This window comes from Gorilla gorilla, chromosome 4, assembly GCF_029281585.2.
Source record: "Gorilla gorilla gorilla isolate KB3781 chromosome 4, NHGRI_mGorGor1-v2.1_pri, whole genome shotgun sequence".
Taxonomy (NCBI): Eukaryota; Metazoa; Chordata; class Mammalia; order Primates; family Hominidae; genus Gorilla; species Gorilla gorilla.
The window spans coordinates 178,315,855-178,340,644 of NC_073228.2; the positions used below are offsets into that span (position 1 = coordinate 178,315,855).

A 24,790-nucleotide genomic window follows, 5' to 3' on the forward strand; every position below is an offset into this window, starting at 1 on the left:
GCTGGTGGCGGGGGGGGCAAAGTGGATGGAAATGCTTTATTATTACTCATGTATACTCTGTCAAAGATCTATGATATGAATGTCTCACATCTAAAAGATTGTTAAGACTGCCATATATCACCTGGAAGATTTATTGAGTGCTAATTCCATGGCCTCTCCCAGGAGATTTTAACCTGACATCCTTGGTGTGATGCTGGAAAAATCAGTTTTTAACAGATTTCTCAGATGAGTCTTAAAATTAGGCAAATTTGAGTGGCACTGTCTAGCCCAACCTTTCCATTTGATGAGAAATGCAGTAAGTGTGGGGATTTTACATGGCCCACAGAGGGGAAGGGCCTGACCTCCAGGCACCAGGGGAGTCAGGGCTGAACCCAGGGCTGACACGCAGCCTCACCCCCTTGCCTGGGCCATGCCCCGTGCTTTCCAGGGCTGGAGCCTGGGCATGGTCTTACCTGCAGCACTGAGACCCAGAAAGAGATATGGCCTGTCTGGGCTCACACAGCCACTGCCCAGGAAAATTCTACCCAATATACACCCACATGAACAATCCACAGGAGTTCTCTGCTCCTCCCGTTCGACAGACAGCCACATCTTCTCATGCATCACCAGCCGCATCCCTGAGACACCACGGTGAAGGTGAAGGCTGGAGTCAATGGATTTGGTCGTATTGAACACCTGGTCACCAAGCCTGCTTTTAACTCGGGTAAAGTGGATATTGTCACCATCAATGACCCCTTCATTGACCTCAACTACATGGTCTACATGTTCCAGTATGATTCCACCGGTGGCAAATTCTGTGGCACCGTCAAGGCTGAGAACAGGAAGCTTGTCGCCAGTGGAAATCCCATCACCATCTTCCAGGGCAAGATCCCTGCAAAATCAGATGGGGTGATGCTGGTGCTCAGTACATTGTGGAGTCTACTTGTATCTTCACCACCATGGAGAAGGCTGGGGCTCACTTGCATGGAGCAGCCAAAAGGGTCATCACCTCTGCCCCCTCTGCTGATGCCCCCATGTTCGTGATGGATGTGAACCATGAGAAGTATGACAACAGCCTCAAGATCGTCAGCAATGCCTCCTGCATCACCAACTGCTTAGCGCCCCTGGCCAACGTCATCCACAACTTTGGTATCGTGGAAGGACCCATGACCACAGTCCATGCTATCACTGCCACCCAGAAGATTGTGGATGTCCCCTCCGGGAAACTGGCATAACGGCCGTGGAGCTCTCCAGAACATCATCCCTGCCTCTACTGGCACTGCCAAAGCTGTGGGCAAGGTCATCCCTGAGCTGAACAGGAAGCTCACTGGCATGGGATTCTGTGTCCTCACTGCCAATGTGTTGGTCATGGACCCGACATGCCATCTGGAAAAACCTGCCAAATACAATGACATCAAGAAGGTGGTAAAGCAGGCATCCAACGCCCCCTCAAGGGCATCCTGGGCTACACGAGCACCAGGTGGTCTCCTCCGACTTCAACAGCGACACCCACACCCACTCTTCCACCTTCAATGCTGGGACTGGCACTGCCCTCGATGGCCACTTTGTCAAGCTCATTTCCTGGTATGACAATGCATTTGGCTACAGCAACAGGGTGGTGAACCTCAGGGCCCACATGGCCGCCAAGGAGTAAGACCCCCTGACCACCAGCCCCAGCGAGAGCACGAGAGGAAGAGAGAGACCCTCACTGCTGGGGAATCCCTGCCACACTCAGTCCCCCGCCACACTAAGTAAGAATCTCCCCTCCTCACAGTTTCCATGCAGACACCCTGAAGAGGGAGGGGCCTAGGGAGCCCCACCTTGTCATGTACCATCAATAAAGTCCCCTGTGCTCAGCCAAAAAAACAACAATGAAAAACAATCCACAGGTCTCCAATCTACATCCTGAGCAACTGGACTCAAACCCACTAGTCAATATCAATCAAGGCTTTATCCTCAGAGGATCAGAGGACAACACTGCCCCAGCACCCTGGCAATCCCTTCACATGAATGACCTGGGACAGGGCAGAAGAACCTTTTGTGTGAGCTCTGGCATGTAAAGTATCGTCTCTTACCTTGCTGGCATTCGTCGCCAGCTGCTGTCTCACAAAGATGAGAGGTGAGATGGGGAGGGGATAGAGAAAAGAAAAAGAAAGAAACAAAAGCCATTTCTCCCCAAGTGCTTTGCCGTTGATAGCTGATATGCTTGGCTGCCATTCAGTCCCTTGGTGTCTCCTGTGTCTCTGTACCTGCCTTTTGCACACATAATTAATTGTGTGTTTTCAAAAATGGCACATCATTCCTCCATATAAAACAACAAACTCAGTCCAGAGACAAATTGAATCAAGTTCTCTGGGTGTTTTTTTTTTCTCACTTCAATTAACACGAAGACTGGCATATATCAGAGGTGCAAATCTCCTAGCGTTATGTGACCACAAGCAGGGATGCAGCAGAATGTACACCCCCAATTATGTCTTTAAGTGCTCATTGGAGACACTTGTAATCATGTTTTATTACTGGTCTCCTCCCCAGCATAATGAACTTTGATGAAATAATGAAACAGCCCTGGCGCCTGAGCAGTCAGGCTGGCGGCCTTGCCAGCTAAGACCTCCCATGAGTACAATAGCCTGAGCGGGGCGCCCGGCTCCAGTGGCAGTGGGGCGGAAAACCTGGCTCCCTGCCCTCAGCTCCCTGCCTCCTGGCTGCTGGGCCTGCCTCCCTGAGTCAAAAAAATGCCACAGCCAATTGGAAATGGGGAGCAGGCCAGGAAAGCTGGGGCTCACAGAGCCTCAGAACAGAAGTACTGGACAGGAGTTAGGTGGAGGACATCTCTTCCACCCCACCTTGTCAAGATGGGGAAACTGAGTCCCAGAGAGGGAAAATATTCTCACTGAGGCCACGCAGTGGCAGAGAAGGGACTCAAAGAAGGGACTCGAAAGACCTCTCCAAATCCTAAGTATTTCTTTAGTCTCTACAGGATTCTCTTAACCAGTGTCTCCCAGCCCCAAAGAAGCTTTGAGAAATCTCAGATTCCATGGGCCCACCTGGGAAATACTAATTCAGTAGGCCTATGGGCAAAGCCAGGCATCTGTGCTTCCCAAGCAATTCTGAACATCAGCAGATGTGGTTGAGAAGTTGAGATTGACAGGAAGTTTAAAGTCCTCCTGGATGAAGGTTGCTATTTCTCCTTGCAACTCAAAGTAGGGGCACAGCCTAGCAGCACTGGCATCCCCAGGAGGTCCTCAATCAGAATCTGCCTTTTGGCATGCTCTCCAGTTTGAGGAGCACTGCTATATCCCCTCAGTGCATCCCAGAGGGTCTCCTGAGGATCTCACTCCATCATGATAGATAACCAACACCTTTCTGCGGAGAGCCTGGGCAATAACACCGTCTGCCATGAGCCCAGATGCTGACGCCCCACAAAGAGCCGATATTATCCCCATTTTGCAGTTGAAGGAACCAGGGCTGAAGAACTGACTTGAAACTTAAAATCCAAGGCCTTCCACGCTTTTCTTTTTCCCCTCCTAAGCCCCCTTCCCTGTTGTATATGTATAGATAGGAAAAGGTAACACATGTAAAATCTCAGCTACAAGTTGTGTTTTCTAGCTGATTTGTCTAGATGCCTTTTGAGGAAAATCCCAAAGCTTCTCTGGTATTGGGATTGTATAAATTTATTATTTTAAAAGCTCATATAGGAGGTTGGACGCAGTGGCTCACCCGTGTAATCCCAGCACTTTGGGAGGCCAAGGTGGGAAGATTGCTTGAGTCTAGGAGTTTGTGACCCGATCTCAAAAGAAAAAGCACAAAATGCAGATAAAAGTGTTTAAACCTCCTTGGGAAAGAAACTATTTATTTGTGTTACCTTGTCTATAAGTTATTTTTAAATGCATTATAAGTAGTGTGGTGCATATATATGTGTTAATTTTTTATTTTATAAATAACTGTATTGGACATTTTACACATCATTCACTTGTTTCAAGTGCACAATTCCATGACATTTTAGTAAATCTACAAAGTTGCATACCATCACAGTAAATCAATTTGGGAACATTTCCATCACCCCAATAATATCCCTCATGCATATTTACTACAATCCCTCAGCCCCATCCCAGGTAACCCCAATTTTCTTTCTGTCTCTATAGATTCCATTTTTCTGGACATCCCATCTGAATGGAGTGGTTGGTCTCTTATGTCTGGCCTCTTTCACTGAAGAGTCTCGTTTTTGAGGTTCATCCATGTGGTTGCTTGTATCTGTGATTCATTCATTTTTATTCCTGTATAGTATTCTGTTGTATGGATATACCACATTTTGTCTTTCCATTATATGTGAATTAATTTTATCTACACCCAGAAGTAGTTAAAATTCGAAGGACCTTTATTAGGAATCCATGTCCACAGGGTCTTCAAATATCCAGTTGCTTATCTAGAATAAAGAATGTTGGAGATCATTTTTCTTTGGTGAAATGAGTGTTGCCCAAGAACTGAGGGGGGGCAGGCAGACTGTACAGACACTGAGGTCCTCTCTGTCTGGTGCATTTCCAGCCACCTGGTTGTACTATGAGATAGTTAAATTTGCCACAAGAATGTGCTGCATCCACTGTGCAGTGAACCTTTCCAGAAAAACACTTCTCATGACAGACAGCTAGGACTTCACTTATTTTATGGGCACTCATAACCGTTTGTGTCTGTTTGTTATTAAGTGAAATCCTCCCCCCACCCATTTGCTAACATATGTCGTACATGTAGCAAAATTCAATCTGTGACTCATTTTCCTTATACCCTACTATCCAGTAGTGAAGCTGTGGAGGGAGAGATACATAGTTCCCACCTCCCCAATCTCCCCCCGATATTTACCAAAAGAAACTTGTAATTGGTGAATGGTCAGATTGTCTTAGATCAGTTTGCAACACTTCCAAAATTATGCATTGCATCCTTCAGTACTGGGTTCCAGATACATAAGTGTGGAAGACTTTACCACCACCAGCCTTTGACGTTTGGCATGGCCATGTGACTGGTTCTGGCCAAGGAGTTGTGAGGTGAAGTGACAGGTGTCACTTCCATTCCAAAGAAGTTCATTGCTGGTCTCAACACTCCACCCCTCCTGTAGTGAGCCCTGAAGCATGGCATTGAGAAGCTGCCTAAGAAGGAGGCAGGTCCATCAGCCTGGGTGCCCGACTGATTACCCTGAGCAGAGCTCCCCAGCCCACCTGTGAGGGACACATGGAGCTTGAGCGAGGAATAAATATTCGTTGCTGTAAGTCACTGGGACTGGGAGGTTGCTTGTGGTTGTAGCATAATTCAGCCTGTCCTGCTTGACTGCAAAAGTAAGCACATTCAAGCATGGCCCTCGACTCAGAATTGCCAGTCAAGTGGGGAAGTTCAGCCTTAATTAGACCATAAAAACAAAAATAAAAAGAACAATTGCAAACTGATTGCAAACTGATGATAATGCATGGTCTGGGTAAGTCAGAGAAAAATCAAATTCAGGTGAAAACCCGCAAAGAGATGGTGGTTCCTCTGGCAGAAGCAACACTAATGCAATGGCCCAGGAGCGCAAAGACCCTGTGGGGTGTTCATCCACCAATCACCGGGTGCCTCTGCCCTTCCAGCGCCACTAAAGTGAGGAAACAAGGGCCGTAGGAGAAGCCACGTCTGCCTGAGACCCCTGCTGTCTGGGGTCCTGGGTGCCTGGGCTCTAGACAGTCCACTCCCTTTGAGCAGCCCGTGGCCTGAGAGGTGGCCCCAAAGCCCTCGCACACCTAGTCCCGCAGCATCCTGCTCCTGCAAGTTTACACTGAGGGAACTCTGCCAATGTAATAGTTTTAACTGCAACAGAAAGTTGTTATACATATATGATAATAATAGTACTTTTAATAATAGTACTTTTCTTTGTGCTTTCAAGTTTACAAAGCACTTCCATCTATTTTAAAAACTTTTGCCTGTATTAAATACCCTCCAGCAGCTTCCTAGCTTGTTTAGAATAAAATGCACATTCCTGAGCATGACGCAGGAGGCCCTGCTTCCCCCTCGCCATGTGGGCTCTGTTTCCCCACTGCCATGTCCCCCGCTAAGACAGGGCAGCCTTGCTGTTCCTCACCCCACCCGCCTACCCCATGCATCCACCCAGAGCCTTCCTACAACGTCCATTCCGTACACATTGCAGGATGCCCTTTGCTCTTCTCCTTTGGCTCAAACCTTATTTCTTCAAAGAGATGTTTCCTTGCCATGAAATTAAGTTATTCCCCCATTCCAATAGCCCTCTCTACAAATCCCCTATTGCATCATTTTCATCACAGGTGCCACCATTTAGTGTGAATCATTTACTTCTTGATTGGTTGCTTCCCTGACAGAGCTGGGAAATAATGAAGACTTATTTATTTATTTGTTTTTGAGATGGAGTCTTGCTCTGTTGCCCAGGCTGGAGTACAGTGGCAAGATCTCAGCTTACTCCATGCAACCTCCGCCTCCTGTGTTCAAGCAAGTCTCCTTCCTCGGCCTCCCGAGTAGCTGGGATTACAGGTGCCCGCAGCCACACCTGTCTAATTTTTGTAATTTTAATAGAGACGTGGTTTTGCCATGTTGACCAGGCTGGTCTCGAACTCCTGACCTCAAGTGATCCACCTGCCCCAGCCTCCCAAAGTGCTGGGATTACAGGCATGAGCCACTGCACCCAGCCAGAGATTTATTCTTATAAACTCAATGCCTAGGATAGCTCATTGGACTGTCACCCTTTGAGGGATATATTTATTTCCATTTTTGCTTGTGGAGAAAGTGGAGTGAAGAAGTTTGAGCAAGGCCCTAGGGCTAACAGTAGAGCGGAAGTGATTCCAGATCTTGCAGCCCCTGAGTCTCTGGCTTTTCCCCACCCAGCCAAGCCAAGCCAAGCCAAGTCTTGCCATCCAGTGTGCTTCTGTGTCACAGAGAACAGCAGACAGCCACATTGCAAGGGGGCTGATGAACTAACTAATTCACACTCAAAGGTGAGTGTCTAAAGGTTGCTTTTCTGCAGCCCTTCCCAGGAGGAACTGGGATTTTAACAAAGGAGTGAGAGGAGCAGTGTGGGCCTCAGTGTAGAGGACTTTAAGCCTAGTTCTGACAAAGTCACTTTCAAAGTGAGGGTCATTGTTACCTGGGAGCCATTTCATGGGACTTTAATCAGTGCCCAGGTCAGAGCAGTGACATCCTGGCCTGTCCCCGAAAAGCCTGGGTGGCCTCAAGGCCCAGACTGCTCACCCACCAAAGGCCTCCAATTTAGACTCCTCAGCAAACACAATACCTGTGTCACATGGATTATACGAAGAGGACGCCCACTTCAAAGTTTTCATTCAGCATCCCCCGTCTGGATCACACTTCATATTTCCAAAAATAAATCTACTCCTTTTCTTACGCATAGTACAACTTGATTACATTGTAATATTCTTGGCTATTAGCATGCATTGTTCCATGTAAATTATTATCACCGTATTTGTAACTCTGATTTGGCATTTCTTCACTTCTTAATATGCCCAGGCTCTTAAAAGGTCACTCCTTTTCTGCAAGGACCAAAAAGAAAATGGAAAAGTGGAATATGAAATGATTTGGGGTGCCCCCTTTTAGTCTTTGTGAAAAATCCCTGAGCATCTGGAGTAAGAAATGAGCATGCATTTTATAGAGGGGCGGTCAGGCAGGCCCCACCCAAGAAGGGCTTGTTTTACATCACAGGGGACCAAGGGCCAGGATTAGAACCCGGCCTCACTCAAACCCTTTCAAGGATCTTTGAAATCTCTTTCTTACAGTCCTGAGAACCCCACTGCGGATGAGAACAAAGATTTGTTCGGTTGACCCTTTCTCAGATCCCGCCCACTGAGAAGTCCCAGTCCCTCCTCTCCCCGCCTCTCCCTGACCCCCAGCTCTCCGCGGCGGGATCTGAGCCCTCTCCTGCTGGACTTGTGGTACTTGCTGAACAATCTCGTGTTGTCTGCCCGCTGGGAGAGAACACTGATAAGAGAGGAGATTAGGTGACTAAATCTGCTGGCTGCCCTTACACAATGCCAGCAGGTAACTCATTTGAAGCTTAATGGCTGGATTTAGTCATAAAGGAGGCCTGCAGAGGGAGTGATGTCAGAAGTGCAGGAGATTGGAGGCGGAATCAGGGCTTCCAACCGATAGATGGAAAGAGATAGTCAGCAAGATGTAGAAATGTGTTTGTGTGTAAGAACACAGCACACTGTGTGCACCTTCACATATGTGTGTAAGAGAGAGAGAACCAAAGAACCCAAAGGCTGAAAAAGCCTTGGTGATTCTAGTTCCAGCTACCTTATTTTATAGATGGGGAAACTGAGGAAAGGGCTTGTCCAAGATCCGGCTTCTGGGAGTCCTGTTCTCTATCACAGCAGGAAGTGGAATTATTCTGGTGTTATTGACTTGCCACTGTTCATCTCCAGGAGTCATAGCCATTTTTATCTCTCTCTGTGTATCTGTTTGCCCCTGGGGGTAGCACTGTGCCTGAGGTCTGGCTGCTGAGAAATGAAACATTCCTAATGTGCGGATGGAGGCACAGTCACCGCAGGGCCAGGCAGTAAGATGCATCATTGAATAGGGAAGCCCACAGGGTGTGCAGCATTTGGGAATGGTGGGGACTGTGGCTTGCAGGCAAGAATACACTCGGTTTCAGAGGGACAGCTGCCACTTAGTGCCAGGCAGATTTAGCCTTGGAAAATGCAAACCCAGTTTTGCTAGACCTTAGGAATTTCAAAAGAATCTTGTTCAAGTGAGGAACAAGATTTTTTTTTCTAGGCAAAGTCTCTGATTTTTTTTAATGTAGGTAAATGTTTAAATCTTTTGTTTTTCAATACTTTGGATCAATCAACACATCTGCAGTCAGGATGGGGCCCATAGCCCTCAGTTGGTGACCACTGATCATTTTATCAATGGGAACACTGAAGTCCAGAAAGAAGAACCAAAACTTGGGTCTCATGCTTCCCTGTACTGGGGAATTTTTTTCTACTGCATTGCACAGTATGTGTGTGTGTATGTGTGTGTGTGAGAGAGGGAGAGAAGAAAGACAGAGAGACAGAGTGTGTGTGTGTGAGAGAGAGAGAGAGAAGAAAGAGAGACAGAGTGTGTGTGTGTGAGAGAGAGAGAGAGAAGAAAGACAGAGAGACAGAGTGTGTGTGTGTGTGTGTGTGTGAGAGAGAGAGAGAGAAGAAAGACAGAGAGACAGAGTGTGTGTGTGTGTGTGTGAGAGAAGAAAGACAGAGAGACAGAGTGTGTGTGTGTGTGAGAGAGAGAAGAAAGAGAGACAGAGTGTGTGTGTGTGTGTGTGAGAGAAGAAAGACAGAGAGACAGAGTGTGTGTGTGTGTGAGAGAAGAAAGACAGAGACAGAGTGTGTGTGAGAGAGAGAAGAAAGACAGACAGAGTGTGTGTGTGTGTGTGTGAGAGAAGAAAGACAGAGAGACAGAGTGTGTGTGTGTGTGAGAGAAGAAAGACAGAGAGACAGAGTGTGTGTGTGTGTGTGAGAGAGAGAAGAAAGACAGAGAGACAGAGTGTGTGTGAGAGAGAGAAGAAAGACAGTGTGTGTGTGTGTGTGAGAGAGAGAAGAAAGAGAGACAGAGTGTGTGTGTGTGTATACACATATATATGTAGGCACAATCTGATGAAAAACCAGAGCTCTACATAACAATACTCCTGACCATTCATGGTACAATGTGATTTTTACCCACATAATCTGCACAGCAGCCACTGGCCATAAACATATCTGTGTTTGCTCACTCCTCACTGCAGACTGTATGTGTATCTGTTATTCATCACTTCACAGGCTCCTTTACATGTATTTTATCCTTTGTATCCCTAACACTGGGACAAGGAGCCTTAAGTAATATTGTTCTACCCATTGGGCAGATGAGAAGACTGAGGTCTACAGTGGTACATGGACCAGCCCAAGGTCACATGGGGAGTGAAAGGCAGAGATGGAATTCAGACCCCCGTCTCTCAGGCAGGTGTTCTCCTTCCCATACCACTCTGCATCTTTGTTTTTCTGCTTCCTAACAAACAGGGCCTGTTTCTTCTCCTTCCTGTTTTTGGTTCTTTCAAACATCCTGAGCACGTGAGCCTGGGATCCTCCTTAAGCCCTAGGGAGACAAAAAGTCCTCTGGAGAAACTGGGAGGCAGCAGGACTGAAAGAGAATGAAGAGAAAATCCAGGCCTTTTCCTTCTCATGGCCTTGGAGCACAGTTTCAGCATTCTCCATCATCTTCCTGGAGGAGTAGGACCTGGTTGAAGAAAAAGAGACCCTAATTTTAAATCTTTAATGCCTCCTCACTTCTATAATGACCTAAAGCTGAAGCTGAACTTCAATAGCATAAATTATCCACAAAATTCTAAATATTTTCAAAATCTGTGCAAAATCTCGGCATGAAGTCCCCAAGGACAGGCACCTGGCCATCTCACTTTTAGTATATTCTCAGAATCTTGGACAGAACCTGGCACATAACAGCTGCTCAATAAATATAAAGGAGGAAGAAGGAAGGAAGGAAATAAAGAAAAGAGAAGAGGGAAGGAGGGAAGGAAGGAGGGAAGAAAGGATGGAGAAAGAAGGAAAGGAAACATATGTATGTCAGCCCAATCCTTAGAATTAAACCTTCCAGAATTAAGGCAGCAACTGGGTGCCTGCAAATGTCTAGAGTGTCGTGGATAATTCATTGCAAAGAATTCCAACTTCAGTTATGGGCCAGAGAGAGGTGGCAGTGGAGAGCAACGAAGAGTTAAGATTTTATGACCTCAATCGTAACTGTGCCGCTGACCTTGGATGAGTTATCTTTCTGAGCTTCAATTTAGCAACTGTGTTTGTTTTCTATTGTTGCCATTAAAAAATTATCACAAACTTAGTGGCTTAAAACAATACACATTTATACACTTAGAGTTCTGGATCGCAGGAGTCTGAAATGGTAAGCATTCCTCCTGGAGGCTGTAGGGCAGAATGCGTTCTCTTGCCTTTTCCAGCTTCTAGAAGCTGCCTGTGTTGTCCGTCTTGTAATCCTGCATATCTCCAACCTCTGCTTCCATTGTCACATCTTCGACTCTGCCCCTCCTGTCTGCCTCTTCTAGGGACTCTGATTACACTGGACCTATCCAAGATCTGAGATCAACAACTCATCTCAAAATCCTTAAGTTGACCACAGCAGCATCGTCCCTTTTGCAGTGTAAGGTAACGTATTCACAGGTTTTAGATCATTTTCTGCCTACCACATCCACCAAAACAATAAAAGATACCGTTTACCTTACGGGATTGTTCTGAATGTTAAACTGAAAAAAACGCATGTTCAGCACTAGACATGCAGGAAGAGATTTATAAATATAACTTCTTACCAGGTCTCAGAAATACAGATCTGTCCCTGCCTTGGGGGCCATATAATCCCATCCTTATCATAGAGATAAGTGGGAAACAGCATCAAAGGAATACTTGGAAAATAAACTCTCCCACATCTCACTCCCTGAGAGTGACTCTATTTACTGTTGCTTGCTTCCTTCTCATCTTCGCCCCAAAGCAGACACATTTGGCATAGCTGCAATCATAGCGTGCACGCCTTTTCATCAAACTTGTGTTCCTCTCACTTTTCATGGACCTACTGACCTTGTTCCATGTTGCTACACCGCCATGAAGTCATAAAAAAGTGTCATGTGTACAGAGGTCTTCACTTTCTATCATGCCATACCATCATTTTTTTGGCCATCCCCTAGAGTTGGACAAGCTCAAGATTATTCTAGTTTGTTTTTTATATAATTGTGTTTTTGCTGTTTGCAATAATGTTGCTAAGAATATCTTTATTGAGCCGGGAGTGGTGGCTCATGCCTGTAATCCCAGCACTTGGGAGACCGAGGCACGTGGATCACTTGAGGTCAGGAGTTTGAGACCAGCCTGGCCAACATGGTGAAACCCCGTCTCTACTAAGAAAATACAAAAATTAGCTGGGCGTGGTGGCAGATGTCTGTAATCCCAGCTACTTTGGAGGCTGAGGCAAGAGAATCGCTTGAACCTGGGAGGTGGAGGTTGCAGTGAGCCAAGATCACACCATTGCTCTCCAGCCTGGGTGAAAGAGTGAAACTCCGTCTCAAGAAAAAAAAAAAGAATATCTTTATTGAGCTCACAGTAAATTTGCTGCATATACACACATATACATATAAAAAGTTTGTTGAGTAAATGAATAAACAGAATAATACATGAATAAGAGTTAATATATAAATGAATGAATGAAGTTAATTGATAAATTTCTGAATCACTCATTTATTCATTTTACAAATATTTGAGTAACTAATAAGAATAAACACTAGATAGAAATCCTGTCCTCATGAAGCTTACATTCTAATGGAGAGGGAGAAAAATGCACAAATAAGTAAATGAACAAGGTAATTTTAGATTGTGATAGATTGTGTAAAACAAAACCAATAAACTAGGGAAGAGGATTACAGATGGTAGGAAGCGATAGAGTGAATTGCTGTAGATGAGGTGGTTTGCAAAGTTCATCTGATGGGTGCTCTGAGCTGATACTTGAATTATAAAAGGGAACCAGCCTTGCAAAGACCCAAGGGAGCAGAATGTCAGATAGAGACCAAAATAAGTGCCATAGTACCTAAGCCAGGAAAGAGCTTGGTGTGTCCCAAGAAAAGGAAGAAACCAGGGTGACTGCAGCACAGTGAGTGAGGGTAAGGGTCTTATCCAGCAAGTGCTCAGAGGGGTCAGAGCCCACGTCATGAAGGGTTCAAAGTGTCAAGAGAAGCCATTGGAGAGTTCTCAGCAAAGGAGATGCATTTATAAATTAAATCAATGAGTGAGTCATTAAGTGGAGCCCAGAGACAAGAGTTCATAAATGAGTGACTACATTAAAGGATGTATGTGGTGAATGCTACAATGTGCCACCCAGATGTCCCTTTGGGAATAAAAGACCTACTAGCCCAGAGGCTGGCAGTGCCGCCTGCAGATCTTCAGCTCTCGGCTGAAGAAAGCCCCCTTGCCCTGTGTCCAGCCTCCTTTGCAGGAAAGCCCACATCGGATGATTGACCAGCATGGAGGTATAAAGGCCTGGCCTTCTGGGCCCAGTCAGGAGAGCTCTGGAGCTTCTCCCATGTTTAAAACTCCCCCAGTAATGGCTGGGCCTTCACTGAGACTGTGTCACAGCTCCTTGTCTCCCTAAGCCCAATCCCACTTCCTTCCTCTCCCTTCCACTAGTGTTGATTGCAAGATACTTCCTAATAAAGCTCCTGTCTGCTTCCCAGGGAGCCCAGCTGGGACAATGTGTGAATCAACGCATGAAGGAGTGAGTGAGCAGCTAACCAAATGAAAGAATACTCAGATATCTGGGGTACAGTTCCCCTCCAGGTTTGCACAGCATCTGCTGAAGTCTCCACTAGAAACTCAATGGAAGGTCCCCACCGGAAACTGAAAGTCTCCTAGAGTGGCTTTGAGTTGCGGTGTCACCCTCCCTGCAGATCCACAGGTGAGGTCAATACTTGACTCTAAGAGCTGGGAATGGCCATGGCAGGTGGGGGCATCTGGAGGCCCCAGTGTCCACCTCAACCTGACTTCTCAGCCCCCCAGCCGGCCCAGCTTCCACCCTGAGAGCCACTCCCTCTTCCAACAACACGCAGGAGAAGCGCAACAGAGACTGCCCCTTGGGAGACATTTTTAAAACAAATTTTTATTTAACCTTCTGTGTGACCCACAGGGTACATAGGTTCCTGAAATATACTCAATTTCTGTTTATTTAAAGAATGCTTGCCCATTTGGTGCTTGCTTGAGTAGAATCACTGTGATTATTCACTTCACTGTGAGCATTCACCTGGCAGGATCTGCCTGGCATGCTTAGTTCTCAAAAGATTTTTTTTTCTCATTTTTTTTTCTTTGTCATGTTTCTATTTTTAGGGGAGGCTGGGGCAGATGAAAAATACCAACTTGAGGGTCTGTGGCCACACCGTGCTGCTCCCCAAGGCCCCTCAGAATTTCACTGCCCAATATGGTAGCGCCCAGCCTGAAACGTGGCCAGTGTGAATTGAGATGGGCTGGAAATGCATCAGACTTCCAAGAGCTGGACAAAAACCATATACGTAAAATATCTTTGTTTTACATATTTCTACTGATGACACAATGAAATCATATTTAGGGTATTTTCTGTTACATAAAATACATTACTAAAATTAACTTACCTGTTTCTTTTGACATTTTTAACGTGGCTGGTAGAAAATTTAAACTTTTCAATGCCAGCCTGTGCACCATAGGGAGACCCCATCTCTACAAAAAATGTTTTTTAAATTAGCTGGGCATCATGGCTCATGCCTGTGATTCTAGCATTTTGGGAGGTCAAGGCGAGAGGATCACATGAGCCCGGGAGTTCGAGACCAGCCTGGGCAACATAGTGAGAGCCTGTCTCTACAAAAAATAAAAGAATCAGCCAGGCATGGTGGTGCATGCCTGTTATCCCAGCTACCTGGGAGGCTGAGGCGGGAGAGTCGCTTGAGTCTGGGAGATTGAGGCTGCAGTGAGCTGTGATCGTGTCACTGCACTGCAGCCTGGGTGATAGACCCTGTCTCAAAATAAAAAGAAAAAAATTTGGACTTCGCATATGTGACTCATGTTATGTTTCTACCGAACAGGACTGGACTGGGCCCCATGCATTTCTCATCACAGACTCTTCTACCTATTTTCTTTTTCTGTTTTTTTTTTTTTTTTTTTTAAGACAGAGTCTTGCTCTGTCACCCAGGCTGGAGTGCAGTGGCACGATCTCGGCTCATTGCAACCTCCGCCTCCCAGGTTCAAGCAATTCTCCTGCCCGAGTATCTGGGACTACAAGCGCATGCCACCACGCCTGGCTAATTTCTTTTGTATTTAGTAGACATGGGGTTTCACCATGTTACCCAGGCTGGTCTTGAACTCCTGAGCTCAGGCAATCCACCTGCCTCAGCCTCCCCAAGTGCTAGAATTACAGGCGTGAGCTACCGCGCCCGGGCTCTTCTACCCCATTTTTACCAGCAGGGCAAGGCCTTGGGATGTTTGAGAAGTGGCACTTTCCACCTGAATGTGACTGCGGGAGCTTTCTTGTGGTCTGAGCTATCGGAGAGGAAGGCAAAGATCATTTGCTAATGACATCCTTTTTTCTTCCCCATTCGTCCCCTCCTTTTTCATTTGGTCTGCTGTCGTGCTGTCTGCTGCAAGCCAGGAAGCACACTGCAGACCAACTGTTTCCCCTGCTGCATTTGCCATGGCTTCCAATTCTGCTCTCGTTGTTTTTGTCTAGCGTTCAAAAGGTGTCAGGAAAGGCAGGGGGTTGCTGAAGCCAGCGTGGGTGTTTGTGGGATGCCAGACACCTGGGCTGCCGGAAAACTTTTGCAGCAACTCTGATTTCTTCTCTTCTCAGTTTCCATCCAGCTGTTTGGCATTGGATACTGCTGCCTCTGCTTGACTTGAGATTGTGTGAGAAAAGCTGTGTTTAGACAACTGAAAACCACGAGCTTGAAAGTAGTGGGGGCACCCTCTTGGAGACTCCAGTTGCTCACCAGCTTGGACAAACCACTGGACTCAAATGATCAGGTAGAAATTCATCACTGGAGAGAACACAGTGGAATGGCTTCAGCCAAAACTCACTCTGAAGGTCTTCAGGGCAACTTTAAGACTTGCCCCTGGCCGGGCACAGTGGCTTATGCCTATAATCCCAGCACTTTGGGAGGCCGAGGCGGGTGGATCACCTGAGGTCAGGAGTTCAAGACCAGCCTGGCCAATATGGCGAAACCCTGTCTCTACTAAAAATCCAAAAAATTAGCCGGGCGTGGTTGTGGGTGCCTGTAATCCCAGCAACTCGAGAGGCTGAGGCAGGAGAATTGCCTGAACCCGGGAGGCAGAGTTTGAAGACAGCCGAGATTGCACCACTGGGCAACAAGAGCAAAACGCCATCTCAAAAAAAAAAAAAAAAAAAAAAATACTTGCCCCAGCTTTTTGTGTGATGGACTTTCTATTTACAGACGTGATATTTATCTATGACTTTACTCAGAGTCTGGCTCATAGACCAGAAGGACTGGTATCTCCTGGAGCTTGCAGGAAATGCAAAATCTCAAACCCCTGTATTAGTCAGGGTTCTCCAGAGAAGTAGAGCCAATGGGATAGAGACAGGGATAGGGATGATAGAGATGGAGATAGAGGTAGAGATCCATTAATTCCTCTGTTAATAAATTGGCTCATGCAGTTGTGACAATTTCGAAATCTGCAAGGTATGTCAGCAAGCTGGAGACCCAGGGAACAGTTGATGTTGCACCTTGAGTACAAAGGCAGTGTGTCTGGAGCCATAATATCTTCTTGTTAGGAAGACTTTGGTCTTTTCTTTTCTGGCCTTCAACTGCTTGGGTGAGGCCCGTCCCCACTACAGAAAATAATAGTCTGTTCTACTCAGAGTCTACTGATTTAAATGCTCATCTCATCCCAAAAAATACCCTCACAGCAACATTTAGCCTGTGCATTTGACCAAACAACTGGGTACCACGCCCCCCTCCCAAGTTGACACACAAAATTGACCGTCATACCCTCCCCACCCCCAGTCTTACTGAATGAGAGAGAATCTGTGCTTCAACAAGATCCCCAGAAAAGGTATAAGTGCAGGGAAGTCTGAGAAGCACCACCTTTGAGGCTTATCCAGGATGCCCACATGAGCCTTCTCTGGATATGTCAGATCCCCTTCCTGGCCCCCTAGACACCTCCTCCACTCCCCAAACTTGGAAGCAACATTGTGGGGAAGCAGGCAGTGAGGCGCTCAGTCTACCACGTTGTGAGATACACAGTTCCATCTGTGTACCATGATTTGATCCAAGGGAATACAAAAGATCCAGAAACAGAAGTACTTTTTTGTGAGCTCTCAAAAACTTCCTGTGACAAGATCAGGTCCTTGATGCGAGAGCCATACTTGTTTCTTTTTCCTCTTTATTCTCCACCTCTGACATAATACTTAGCATATAAAAAAAATCCAATAAACACCACTGAATCAATTATCTAAGCCTCAGTTTCCCTCTTGTAATATGTACTTACCTGGTTGTGGTAGGAAAGACACCAGGCATGAGAAACACTTAAAAGCCCAGGACCCTGAGCTGGGCACATGGTAGGTACTCAGGAAGTCATTGCCGAGTGCTCAGTGCATGCTTGTTGAATGAGTAAATGAGGTCAGGCTTCAGCATGCAAACACTCGCTATAAAGCAGGAACCCTGTGCCCTGAGTGCACAAAATAGATATCAGTGAGTGCATATGGGGGCAGTAAGTGTATGGATTGGATATAGGTGGGTGTATATGGTGAGGAGTATGGATTGGATACAGGTGGGTGTATACAGAGGGGAGTGAGTGTATGGATTGGATACAGGTGGGTGCATATGGGGGCGTGAGTGTATGCATTGGATACAGGTGGGTGTATATGGGAAGGTAAGCGTGTGGATTGGATATAGGTGGGTGCATATTGGGAGGGTGAGTATATGGATTGGATATAGATGGGTGCATATGGGAGGGTGAGTGTATGGATTGGATACAGGTAGGTGCATATGGGAGGGTGAGTGTATGGATTGGGTACAGGTGGGTGCATATGGGGGGAGTGAGTTTATGAACTGGATACAGGTGGGTGAATTTGGGGGAGTGAGTGTATGGATTGGATACAGGTGGGTGCGTATGGGAGGGTGAGCATATGGATTGGATATAGGTGGGTGCATATGGGAGGGTGAGTGTATGGATTGGATACAGGTGGGTGCATATGGGAGGGTGAGCATATGGATTGGATATAGGTGGGTGCATATGGGAGGGTGAGTGTATGGATTGGATATAGGTGGGTGTATATGGGAAAGTGAGCATATGGATTGGATATAGGTGGGTGCATATGGGAGAGTGAGCATATGGATTGGATATAGGTGGGTGCATATGGGGGACAGTGAATGTCTGGATTGGATACAGGTGGGTGCATATTGGGGGAGTGAGTGTCTGGATTAGATACAGGTGGATGCACATGGGAGGAATGAGTGTACAGAACGAATACAGGTGGATGCATATATTGGGAGTGAGTATACAGAGAGGATACAGGTGGATTGAGTTGTTACAACCAACGACAGGAAGCACGTGCAAGGCTCTCGGCATTGCACAAAGCACTCCGTAGGCAAAATCACACTGGCGCCAATAGCAATCCTGGGAGATGTACTCATTATTAATAATATTGTTGTCATTTTATAGAGAAGGAACACAGGCTCAGACATCAGTGCCATATCTGAAGACATTCAGCTAATAACAGGATGGAGTCCAATCTGGTAATGCTTTTTTTCTAACTTTAATATCTCCTACCACTCCTTTCTTTTTGAAAGGAGATAGAAGTGAGGTAGAGAAAAGAGACAGAGAGAGTGTGTACACACCTGTGCCTGGGTGTCTTTGCTGGTGTGTGCACGTGTCTACATGTGTGGTCGTGAGAGTACACACGGGGGCTGGAGGGTGGGGAAGGGCTTAATCTAATCCTGAAAGTGCCAGCAGAACTCTTGGGTGTCCCTCGAAGTCAAGCTTCTTTCCAGGTCATCAAAGTTTTCACTTGGGTAATAATGCACGCATAATTAACTGAGCAAATATAATGAATCTATCTGTAGTGACATGATAGTTGGTGCTGAATCCTATTAGAGCACATTTAATTAAAAATGCATTAAACCTTCAAGCTTCTAAACACACCCTGCGCTTCTTCAAAGCCGCCCCTCCATTAAAGTCTTCCCCACTATTAACTATGAGTCAGCCTGTGACCCTTTGGGCATGACGGGGTGAGGTGAAGTGGCTCTTAAATGCCTGTGCCAGTATATCACAGGCACTAATGGATTTAAATCAGGGAGATTAATTCCATTCATTTGGCTCCTCATTTCAGAAACAACTGTCATGCTGAGCCTAATTGCTGAAGATGGTTGAAGGCACTGGGAGGCTGGAGTTTCCTGGAGGTGGTTGGTGGCCAACCGTCAATTATTTGGGCTGCTGTGCAGTGGGGATAGAAGGATGATTAGAATCCACAGACAACCCACTGGCCTTTGTTTACCATTAACTTGTGTTTTCTCCACCAGCCAAGCTCCTCCAGACCCAGGAGATGGCTCTTCCCGCTGTGTAGCACACTCCTTCCAGTCAAGGGGTCTTGCACTGCTATTTCCCCTTCTGCTTTGCTTGGTTCCTTCTTACTGACCCTCCAAATACTGAAGGAATGAATGGAGAAATAAGTAAATGAGAGATGTGGCCAAGAGTCTCCAAGAGAGGAAATTAAAAAATCCTATACCTGTAAGGAACTGGCCCACTTGCAAAAGGCGGACTCATTTGTCACTGTGTTTGCTGGCTGCTCGCACCACACAGTTTCCAGCCTAGGCATTATTTCCAACCTCTTTTTCCAAACGGTCTTTCTAAGGTACAGAAAATGGACATAAAATCGCCCAACGTAGTTGAGAGGTAAGGAGTAAAAGCCGGAATTTGAACTCCTAATCTCCTGCCACGATTTCATGCTGCCTCTGGGTAATCTCCCAGCACATTGCTTAATCAGCTGCTGAGTCATTGAGAGCTGGCAGAACAAGCTTCCTGCTGAGGCAGAGTGGGAGGAGGCCCGTCTGGGAGCAGCACACTGAAGGAAGGGAGGAGCAGGTGATGTTTGGCACAATCGGATTGGTTCCCATGAGGTCCAGGGCTGCGGCTCCTACACAAGGCACTTTTTGCACATGGTAGGCTTCACGGGGTGCAACCTCTGTGTTGTTAGAAGAACCTCGTGCTTGCTAGGATGCTCTGCTGTCATTATCTTGAAATTCTTAGTCACATTAAAACACGGGAGCCTACATGTTTATTTTGCACTGGACCCTGCAAATTAGCCAGTCCTGGTACTGAGGGCAGGTCCCCGGGTGAGTCTCACACAGCCTCCATCCTTTGGTAAAGCAGCCTTCCTGATTTAGCAAATGCCTTACCAGAAAGCCTTTTCCTTGAAGATGCTTTAACTTTTGTCTTCCCTGGCAAAGCTGTTTCCTTATGGTAAAGCACCCAGCTCATAGCAGATATTCAATCCATGAAGTAGCTCTGTCAGCAGCTGTCATCATGAAGACTTTGCAGCCTGCGGGTGGTAGCACTCTGAATCATCAGTCTGTCTCGCTCCTGTAGCAAATGCACGATCCGGGAAAGCATGTCCCAAGCTTTGTTCTGGAGAAGATTTCTCCAGCTATCAGATGGTGTCTGTCATCACAATAGCTTAGGAGACGCTGCTCACTCCATCCTCCTCACTAAGTGTCACAGTACACTTGGGTATGTACAATTCTCTGAGAAGTCCAGCAGCAAAGACACCTTTGTGTTTTGCTGATTCTAGCCTTTCCTAGACTAGAAGTCTTTTTTTCTAGTCTAGGAAAAGACTGTGGAATCTTTTTTTTTTTTTTTTTCCTGATACACACATTCACATTCCGTGGAACATTTAGGAGGTGGTTATCTGGTCCTAAAGTAGTAAAGGTGAAGATGCGGGAGGTGCAAGAAAGAGCAGCAAGGAGTAGATGGGGCACACTGCAAAGTGCGATCCCCATATACCTGAGTTAGTATCAATTACTACTAACAGAACTCGGCCAAAACTCTTTTGCATTCGTTTTGTTTCTCTCTTTTACCCTGATTATATTAAGAAATATGACAGGCCTGTGACTCACTGATTAGACCATCTTAGTCACTTTGGGTTGTCCCAGCAACAGGGGACTTAACTCTGACCATAGGTAAGGAGCCCAGAGGACAGGAGAGCAGGGATTTCTGAGGATTTAACAAATGCTTATAAACAAATGATATCACTTTGAACAAAGTAATCACAGTATCAAATGCTATAAACACCACAGTTAGGGCAATGTGTGAATCACACTTGTGGTGAGACATACATAGATCAGCTGCAAAGAGGAACTCAATTCTGCAGAACCTCAGCTGGAGTAACTGATGTGAAACATGGACAGGGAAATGGAAGGAAGTCAGCGGACACGGAAACTCTAGGAAGTGAGCTTTGACAAGGAACGCCGTCCATAATCCCAAGTCCTATGACTTCGTAGAGGAAAAAAACCCTAGTGGAGCAGAACAGGGCCTCATAGAGGGGCTGGGGCCTCACTGAGGGCTGGGAAGTTTGATAGGACTTCCCTTGCTAGTAAGGAACAAAACTGGGTCTCAGGTTCAGGTTTGTAAAGCTAATTTCACACATTTGCAGCAGATGCTGTCAGTGTCCCTCCCCAAGCCCCTCAGCACTCAGCATTCATAGACATCCTCATCTTGCAAGCACCTGAGTCTCTCTCTGTAAGGTTTCTGTTGGCCTCAGGGCAGACCAGGGTACCAGGGAGGGCAGACCAGGGTACCAGGGAGCACAGCCCTCAAAGAAAGATGACGGGAGTTGGTGTAAATCTCATGGCTTTCATGTTACTTAGGGGGACCAATGCTGAGGCATGCTTAGCATGATCCTCTGTGAGACTGGGCCTCAGGTGTCCGCTGCAGCCGCCTGTTCATTAGTGTGACATGCATGGGATTCCTTCCGTATCCTGGCCCCTTTCTCTACTTCCCAACCGTGCTTCCTGAGACATACTCAAATCCTTGTCTCACACTTGGCTTCTGGGAGAATCCAACTGCAAATGCTGTGTTTTATTTTTTATTTATGTATTTAATTATTTGGAGATAGGGTCTCCCTCTGTCACCCAGGCTGGAGTAAAATGGCACAATCCTAGCTCACTGCAATATTAAACTCCTGGGCTCCAGTAATCCTCAGCCTCCAGGAGCTGGAACTACAGTTGTGCACAACAATGCCAGCTAAAGTTTTCTTTAAATTTTTTGTAGAGTCAAGATCTCACTATTTCAGTCAGGTCTCGAACTCCTTGCCTCCCAGAGTTCTGGGATTACAGCACTTGGCCTCCCAAAGTGTTGGGATTACAGGCGTGAGCCACTGCATCTGGCTGTTTATTCCATTAAAATGATTGAAGGAGTCTCTTGCTTTGGGTATTTTGCTCCCGTGGTGAGAACACTATGGGAATGACATCTCAAGAATATGGCTCCTTTAAATGAATTTAAAATGGTCTTTCTATTTTTGTCCAATAGTTACAATAGCTGATGGGCTCGAGGTAAGGAGATGCTAAGCTGCCATTCTCTCCTTCAACCCATGGCATTTACTGAGCTTCTAAACCAGTCAGGCCCTGGGCTGGACCCTGGGCATGCAGACTGAATCAGAGCCTTCAGGACTAGCAGGAGAGACAGGTATATATAGTGGCAAGGGCAATATTTATTCACTCATTCATTCTTTTTCCTTTTTTATGTGCCAAATCTTTAATGAGGGCCTACCTTGTACTCAGGAACACCAGGAATAAAAAGAAAACAAAAAGATATCATTTCTGGACTCAGTTCACCATCTAGAAAAAAAAAAAACAAAAACACCTGAAATGGACAAATACAGTCTGTTTGACAAGTGTCACGTGAGAAGAAGCCCATAATACTGAGGATGGTATAGGAGAGGCTGTATCCAGGTTGAAGGAGTCAAACATGACAGCTGCTGTGAGAATTACAATCAGAAAACCATGACCAGGATGCTTATCCTATTCATTGCTTGAGCCTGAGAACACAAACACACAGGGTATGGCTGAAATTCCTATGAAATTGTATTGATTTGAGAAAATTACAATCTTGTGTTAAAATGTGAATCATACACAAGGATGCAAAACAGTTACCATTGACCATAAATCTAGGCTATCAGAATGGAATCTGATGGCTTGTCTACCAGACTGCATTGTGAAACCAATCAAATGGGAGATAGACTCACCACTTACCAAGTACCTCTGAGACACCAGGCACCCTGTGGGGTGCCCTACTCATCATCTTGTTTAACCAGTTGATTGGGAATAGCTCCATTTTACAGAGAAAGACTGTTAGGCAGTTTTCTAAGATGGCCCTAATTATTCCTTCCTTCTGGTAATCCCCTTCCTTTAAATGTGGGCTACACTTAATTACCTGCTTTTAACAAACAGAATATAGCAAAAGTGATGGGATGTCAGGAGACTGAATCAGTAACCAAAAACCTCCAGACAAAGAAAAGCCCAGGGCCAGAGGGCTTCACTGGTAAATTTACCAAACATTTAAAGAAGAATTAGCACCAGTCTTTCTCAAACTCCTCAACAAATTGAAGAGGAGAGAACACTTCTAAGTACACTTTATGAGGCCAGCATTACCCTAACATCAGAGCCAGACAAAGACACAAGAAAAGAAAACTACAGACTAATATTTCTAATGAATCTTGATGCACAAATCCTCAAAAAAGAAGAAAACATACTAGCAAACATAATTCAGCCGCACATTAAAAGGATTAAGCACCATGACAAAGTGGGATTTACTCTTAGTGTAAAAGGATATTTCAACGTAAAAAAGTCAATGTAATATATCACATTAATAGAATGATGAGAAAAAATCCACAAGATTATCCCAATTGATGCATTTAACAAAACTTAATACTCTTTCATGAAAAAACACTCAACAAACCAGGAATACATGAAACTACCTCAACATAAGACAGTCCACAGATGAAAAGCTCACAACCAACATAATACTCATGGTGAAAAGCTGAAAGCTTCCTCTAAGATCAGGAATGAGACAAAGATGTCCACTTTTGAATCAACCTGTATTCAACATAGTATAAGAAGTCCTCGCCAGAATTTTCAGGAAAAAAAAAAGAAAAAAAAAAAGCCAGTCAAATTGAAAAGAAAGAAGAAAAATTATCTTTGCTCACAAATGACATGAACTTATAAAACTCCTAGAATAAATGGATGCTGCAATGTTGAAGGATACAAAAATCAACACACAAAATTCAGTTATGTTTTTATATACTAACAATGAATGAGCCAAAAATGAAATTAAAACAATTCCATTTACAATAGCATCAGAAAGACTAAAATACCTAACAATAAACTTAACCAAGGAGGTAAAATGCTTAAGTATTTAGACACTAAAAATTATAAGGCCTGCACAGTGGTTCATGCCTGTAATCCCAGCATTTTGGGAGGCAGGTGGATCACTTGAGGTTAGGAGTTTGAGACCAGCCTGGCCAACATGGTGAAACCCTGTCTCTACTAAAAATACAAAAATTAGCTGATGTGGTGCACACCTATAATCCCAGATACTTGGGAGGCTGAGGCAGGAGAATCACTTGAACCTGGGAGGTGGAGGTTTCAGGGTTTCAGTGAGCTGAGATGTCACCACTGCACTGCAGCCTGGGCAACAGAGAGAGACTCCGTCTCAAAAAAAAAAAAAAAAAATTATACAGCGTTGCTGAAAGAAACTAAAGACAACACCAATAAATATAAATATATTCCACATTCATACATTGAAAGACTTAATATTGTTAATATGTCAGTACTACCCCCAAGCAACCTACAGATTCAATGCAATCTCTATCAAAATCCCAATGGTGGTTTTTTTTTTTTTCTTTTTCTTTTTTTCTTTTGAGACAAGGTCTCACTCTGTCACCCAGGCTGGAGTGCTGTGGTGAAATCTCAGCTCACTGAAACCTCCACCTCCTGGGTTCAAGCAATTCTCCTGCCTCAGCCTCCCAAGTAGCTGGGATTACAGGTGTGTGCCACCAAGCCTGGCTAATTTTTTTGTATTATTAGTAGAGACAGGGTTTTACCAAGTTGGCCAGGCTGGTCTCGAACTCCTGACTTTAGGTGACCTGCCCACCTTGGCCTCCAAAAGTGCTGGGATTACAGGCGTGAGCCGCTGTGCCCGACCCCAATGGTGTTTTCATTGTTGTTGTTGTTGTTTTGTTGTTTCTGAGTCAGGGCCCAATG

General features: G+C 45.5%; 1 long non-coding RNA gene and 1 pseudogene across 3 annotated transcripts in view; both read left to right on the forward strand.

Moving 5' to 3' along the window:
- LOC109027091 (uncharacterized) overlaps positions 1-20,196 on the forward strand; it is a 29,120-nt gene extending 8,924 nt beyond the window's left edge. Inside the window, exons 2-7 of one of the 3 annotated variants that reach the window (XR_010134005.1) lie at positions 11,066-11,165; positions 13,232-13,452; positions 13,878-14,059; positions 15,367-15,539; positions 18,198-18,271; positions 18,865-20,196. This is a non-coding gene — a long non-coding RNA (uncharacterized lncRNA). Of the gene's footprint in view, positions 1-11,065; positions 11,166-13,231; positions 13,453-13,877; positions 14,060-15,366; positions 16,979-18,197; positions 18,272-18,864 lie in introns of those variants that run through there. The other 2 variants (XR_002006239.3, XR_010134004.1) reach the window with 2 other exon arrangements.
- On the forward strand, positions 622-1,862 carry LOC101133161 (glyceraldehyde-3-phosphate dehydrogenase-like; annotated as a pseudogene).
- Positions 20,197-24,790: the final 4,594 nt, after the last annotated feature.